This window comes from Erythrolamprus reginae, chromosome 1 (genome assembly GCF_031021105.1).
Source record: "Erythrolamprus reginae isolate rEryReg1 chromosome 1, rEryReg1.hap1, whole genome shotgun sequence".
Taxonomy (NCBI): Eukaryota; Metazoa; Chordata; class Lepidosauria; order Squamata; family Dipsadidae; genus Erythrolamprus; species Erythrolamprus reginae.
This window is the reverse complement of record NC_091950.1, coordinates 4,242,513-4,248,512: the sequence shown is the minus strand read 5'-3', so window position 1 is coordinate 4,248,512 and position 6,000 is coordinate 4,242,513. Positions and strand designations below refer to the sequence as shown.

The following is a 6,000-nucleotide window of genomic DNA, read 5'->3' as shown; positions in this document are numbered from 1 at the left end:
AGGGTGTCACTTTCCCTTTCTTCTCATGACCCCCTCCCACCCCCCTTTCCTTGTTCTCTGTCCCCGCTTGGCAGGAGCTGCAAAGCCAGCCTGGAGCCAAGCGGGAGAGATGGGGCGGAGGGCAGAGGCGGAATTCCCACGGAGGGAAAAAACAAGCCAACAAACCAGGAACGGTAAGAGAGGCAAATTCAATACATTAAGAGAGCCTCGATGGTGCAGTACTGCAGACTGCTTCTGCTTCTGCTGATCACCGGCTGCCAGCAGTTTGGCAGATCGAATCTCAATTGGCTCAAGGTTGACTCAGTCTTCCGCCCCAGATTGTTGGGGGCAAGAGGCTCAGGGCTGGGAAGCACTGTCAAGTGGTATATACTATAAGTCTAAATGCTAAATGCAGGGAACAACATGGAGATGTCTGGATATACAGAGCTACACAACAGGACTTGGCTGTAAAAAATACGACTTTAGTAATCGAGTTGTTGAAGCGTGGAACTCATTACCGGACTCCGTAGTATCATCCCTTAACCCCCAACATTTTACCCTCAGACTGCCCACGGTTGACCTCTCCAGATTCTTAAGAGGTCAGTAAGGGGTGTGCATAAGTGCACCAGAGTGCCTTCTGACCCCTGTCCTATTGTCTCTCCTATATTTGTTTGTTTGTTTGTTTGTTTGTTTGTTTGTTCGTTCGTTCATTCGTTCATTCATTTTTCCAATACACAAATACATAGGAAGAAAAATAGACATGTAGTAATATATATAGGGGTAAAGTGAACTTAGAGGAGAGCATATATGAAAGAAAGAAAATATATATGATAAGTGAGAGAAAGGAAAGACAATTGGACAGGGGATGAAAGGCACACCAGTGCACTTATTTACGCCCCTTACTGGCCTCTTAGGAACCTGGAGAGGTCAATCGTGGAGAGTCTAAGGGAGAAGTGTTGGGGGTTAGGGGTTGACACAATTGAGTCCGGCAATGAGTTCCACGCTTCAATAACTCAATTGTTGAAATCATATTTTTTGCAGTCAAGTTTGGAGCGGTTTGTATTAAGTTTGAATCTGTTGTGTGCTCTTGTGTTGTGGCGGTTGAAGCTGAAGTAGTCATTGACCGGTAGGACGTTGCAGCATATGATCTTGTGGGCAATACTCAAATCGTGTTTTAGGCGTCGTAGTTCTAGGCTTTCTAGGCCCAGGATTGTCAGTCTATTTTCGTAGGATATTCTGTTTCGAGTGGAGGAGTGAAGGGCTCTTCTGCTGAAATATCTTTGGACATTTTCAAGGGTGTTGATATCTGAGATGTGGTATGGGTTCCAGACAGATGAGCAGTAGTCTAGGATGGGTCTGGCAAAAGTTTTGTAGGCTCTTGTGAGTAGTGTGAGATTGCCAGAGCAGAAGCTGTGTAGGATCAGGTTAACAACTCTAGAAGCTTTTTTGGCAATATTGTTGCAGTGGGCTTTAGCACTTAGGTCATTCGATATTAGTATTCCAAGGTCTTTTACTGAGTGTGGGTTGGCAGTGAGAGATTGTTTATTCAGTTCGTATGTGCGGTTTGGATTCTTTTTGCCGATGTGGAGGGTAGAGCATTTGTTGGTTGATATTTGAAGTTGCCAGGTGTTAGACCAGTCTGAGACAAAGTCCAGGTCTTTCTGGAGGGTGAGTGTGATGTCAGTGGTGTTGAAAAGTTTCACATCGTCGGCAAAAGAACACAGTTACTTTCGATATGGTCACAGAGGTCATTGATGTAGAGAATGAAGAGAGTAGGACGTAGTACGCTTCCCTGGGGAACGCCACTTATGACAGGGACGGGGGTGGAGATGGCGCTACCAATTTTGACAATTTGTTGCCCGTTTGACAGGAATGCAGTAATCCAGTTGTGGACGAGTCCTGAGATGCCATAGGATTTGAGTTTTAGGAGTAGTTTGTCGTGGACCACTGAGTCGAAGGGTTTGCATGTATCTTCTATCCCTATATCTTTCTTCTATTCTCTCATTGATTATTTTATCCTATACTCCCTCTTCTATTCTTTCTCTAATTCTATTTCTTCAAAGGTGTTCTCTATTACCTTCATTGTGTATTTTTGTGTATTGGACAAAATAAATAAATAAATAAATAAATAAATAAATAAATAAATAAATAAATAAATAAATATTAGAATAGTGTGGCAATTTGGGAACCAGTGCAGAGAAATAACAAAGACACTTTTGTAGAAAAACATTAGTAAACAGTTTTACTCTTCAGTGCATTCAAAATATCTTCTGTCTTAGTCTTCTATTTAGAGGAACAAACTTCACTCTATCTATATGCAGTAAAGCTTACTTACACGTAGATACTAAACCAATCTAGGTTTCTCTGTATCAACTCTACAGGTCTAACTCAATATCTGAACTCATGCTCAAACTGCTCCAGCCAGCCAAATAACAATATCACCAATGACAGCAAGGCACACTAATCATTGTAAAGTTGTTTTGCATTAAGAACGTAGAACACGAGAAGAGCCCTGCTGAATCAGGCCAAAGCCCTTTGAGTCCAGGATTCTGTGTCCCACAGTGGCCCACCAATTGTCCATGGGGATCTTGAGCAGAAAGAGAAGGCAAGACCCTCCCTTTCCCTTGACCCCCAACAAATGGGAACCAAGGGAATCCTTCCTGCCTCAACCAACATAGAGGCGGCACATCGACATCCATTTCAATAACCACTAATACACTTGGCATCCATGAATTTGTCTAATCCTTCCTTGAAGCTATCCAGGCTGACAGCTGTTACGACTAGTGTTGGGCGAACCGATCTCGCACAATTCGGGTCCGTACCGAATTTTGCTGTGTTTGGCATACCGAACCCGAACCCGATTTTTTAAAAAAATTCGTGCTCTGGTTAGGCGTTCATGCCGAGTACCGCAAAGCACCACCACCCGGCTGTCATCTGCTGAGAAGAGGAGGAAGAGCCGGGCGCCGGTGGCAGTGGAGGAAGGCAAACACCGGGGAGCTGTTGGCCGGTCGGGAGGCTGGGAGGGAGGCACAAAAGGAGCTGGGGAATCCCACGAAGGGATTCCGGGGGTGGAGCTTTGACATCACATATACTGGCAGGTTGCCAAGCACGCCAAGGTGATCACTTCCGGGGGCGGCACTAGAATAATGGAGGGAGGATGGAATCCAGGAAGTGATCACCTTGGGTGCTTAGCAACCTGCCGGTATACGTGACGTCAAGGCTCTGCCCCCCGGAATCCCATCGTTTTTTATTTTTATGGATTTTTAATTTTTATTTATTTTTATTTTTACAAAAAGGGACGCCGCAGCGGTGCTGCAAGCAAAGCGAGTTCCTTGCCTGAGATAAACATATATCCATCCTAAGATAAAATACAGGAAATAGTATAAGGGCAGACTAGGTGGACCATGGGGTCTTTTTCTGCCGTCAATCTTCTATGTTTCTATGTTTCTATGTTTCTATGTTTCTATGTTTCTATGTTTCTATGTTTCCATGTTTCCATGTTTCCATGTTTCCATGTTTCTATGTTTCTATAATCTAATCTAATCTAGTCTAGTCTAGTCTAATCTAATCTAATCTAATCTATTCTATTCTATTCTATTCTAGTTTATTCTATTCTATTCTATTCCATTCCAGTCCAGTCCATTCCATTCCATTCCATTCCATTCCATTCCATTCCATTCCATTCCATTCCAATCTAATCTATTCTATTCTATTCTATTCTATTCCATTCCATTCCATTCCATTCTATTCTATTCTATTCTATTCTAGTCTAGTCTAGTCTAATCTAATCTAATCTAATCTAATCTAATCTATTCTAGTCTATTCTATTCTATTCTATTCCATTCCAGTCCAGTCCAATCTATTCTATTCTATTCTAATCTAATCTATTCTATTCTATTCTATTCTATTCTAGTCTAGTCTAGTCTAGTCTAGTATAGTCTAGTCTAGTCTAGTCTAATCTAATCTAATGAAATTGATCAAGGAGGGATTCAACCTAGAAATAAACTTATTTTTTCTAACCATGAGAATAGCCAACCAGTGTAACAGAAGTTGCCTTCGGAAGATGTGGGAGCTTCATCACTGGAGGCTTTTGAGAAGAGACTGGACAGCCATTGGTCAGAAACAGTGTAGGTAGGGTCTCCCGCTTGGGTGGAGAGGGGCGGGTTGGACTAGATGACCTACAGGGTCCCTTCCACCTCTTGTTATTCTGTTCTGTTCTGTTCTTCCTCTCCTCTTTCTTTAAAGTCCAACTTTCCCTTCTGTGGCTTGCAGAATTCTGATCTTTTTGAAGCAGCATATTTTGTGATAATTGACTGATGGGGATGGAAGAACTTGGAAAGACAGAAGCAGCCGGTTCATCTGAGAGCCTGGCCTGCCCTCTTGTGGCCAGATTGAGGAGCGCCTTAAAACCCACAGACCGTTCCTTTCTCTTTGCCTCCATTTAAATTTCCTTTTTTATTTAGTAGCCGCACCTTGGCAGGATATGTCTGTATGTCATATATCACATATTAACCATTCACATTGTCACTAGGTTAAGTAGAGAATGAATACTTTATATTTGTATACACAAGAAACTTATACACTTATAAATAATAAACTTGCGAGTCAGCCTGCTCACTCAGGGAGTGAGCTCTTATATCTCTTTCTTTCACAAAGTAATTGTAAAAACATGTCATATCTTATATATTCAAAAACCTCTTTTTCTTCGTGCTACCCCTTTCCATCAACTACTATCGAGTTATTTGGAGTATTTTTTGGCTTCTGCATGATCCAACAGGCATCAACCGCAGATTTAGGGGCCTCTTGAAAACAGAAAGCTTTGCTTTTTGGTGTCTCTGTGTGTGCCTTTCTTTGTGTGTACAGTACAGGGGTGGGCAGAAGGCAGGACGGGGTGGAACACAGTTCCACAGGCGGAAATGAAGATTTGTGCGCAACTCCAGCTGATTGGTGGCTGTCACTTCCTGGATTGCTGGTCTCGGCTCAGCTCTCCTTTTTTTTCCCTGCTGCGTCTGCGCTCCTTGCTTTTTTCCTCTTTCCTCCTTCCTGGCCTCGGCTGAGCTTCCCTCTCTCCTGCCTGGCTCCCTTCCAGCCTCACACAGCCACTTCCAGAAGTCCTGGGTGGAAGCAGCGCTGGCAGCATTTATGCTTCTTGCAGCACCCGTTTGCCTAGCTACCCAGCCTGAGATGGAGGGGCGACCCAGGAAGTGGAGTGTGGGAAACACGAAGCAAATTGTCACCCCAGACAGCGACACTGGTAAGGTTGTAAGTTGAGGACTTAACAGTTCACTTGAATGATGATGATCGTTCAAGCCACTCCCACTTGGTCACATGGCTGGCAAGCCACTCCTACCCAGTCACATGACCATTAAGCCACTCCCACAAAATGAGCCACACCCCACAGTGTGGCAGTAAAAGTTATGGCTGCCCATTACTGGTACAGTATATACATTTTGTGCTAAAAAGGATAGGCCCTGCACTCCTCCCACCTAACCACTACGGGTGTGCAAATAATAATAATAATAATAATAATAATAATAATAATAATAATAATAATAATAATAATAATAGTAATAGTAATAGTAATAGTAATAGTAATAGTAATAGTAATAGTAATAGTAATCGTAATCGTAATCGTAATCATCATCATCATCATCATCATCATCATCATCATCATCATCATCACAACAACAACAACAACAGAGTTGGAAGGGACCTTTGAGATCTTCTAATCCAACCCCCTGCTTAGGCAGGAAACCCTACATCAGAGAGATGGTTATCCAACATCTGCTTAAAAATTTCGAGTGTTGGAGCACTCACAACTTCTGGATACAAGCTGTTCCACTGATTAACTGTAACAACTGTCAGGAAATTTCTCCTTAGTTCTAAGTTGCTTCTCTCCTTGTTCAGCTTCCACCCATTGCTTCTTGTTCTACCCTCAGGTGCTTTGGGGAATAGGTTGACTCCTTCTTTGTGGCAACCCCTGAGATATTGGAAGGCTGCCATCATGTCTCCACTACTCCT

At 42.9% G+C, this 6,000-nt stretch overlaps 1 long non-coding RNA gene across 1 annotated transcript in view; it reads left to right on the top strand.

Moving 5' to 3' along the window:
• LOC139156378 (uncharacterized) overlaps positions 1-6,000 on the top strand; it is a 46,299-nt gene continuing 40,299 nt past the window's right edge. The window contains exon 1 of the long non-coding RNA XR_011557307.1: positions 1-173. This is a non-coding gene — a long non-coding RNA (uncharacterized lncRNA). The remainder of the gene's footprint in view (positions 174-6,000) is intronic.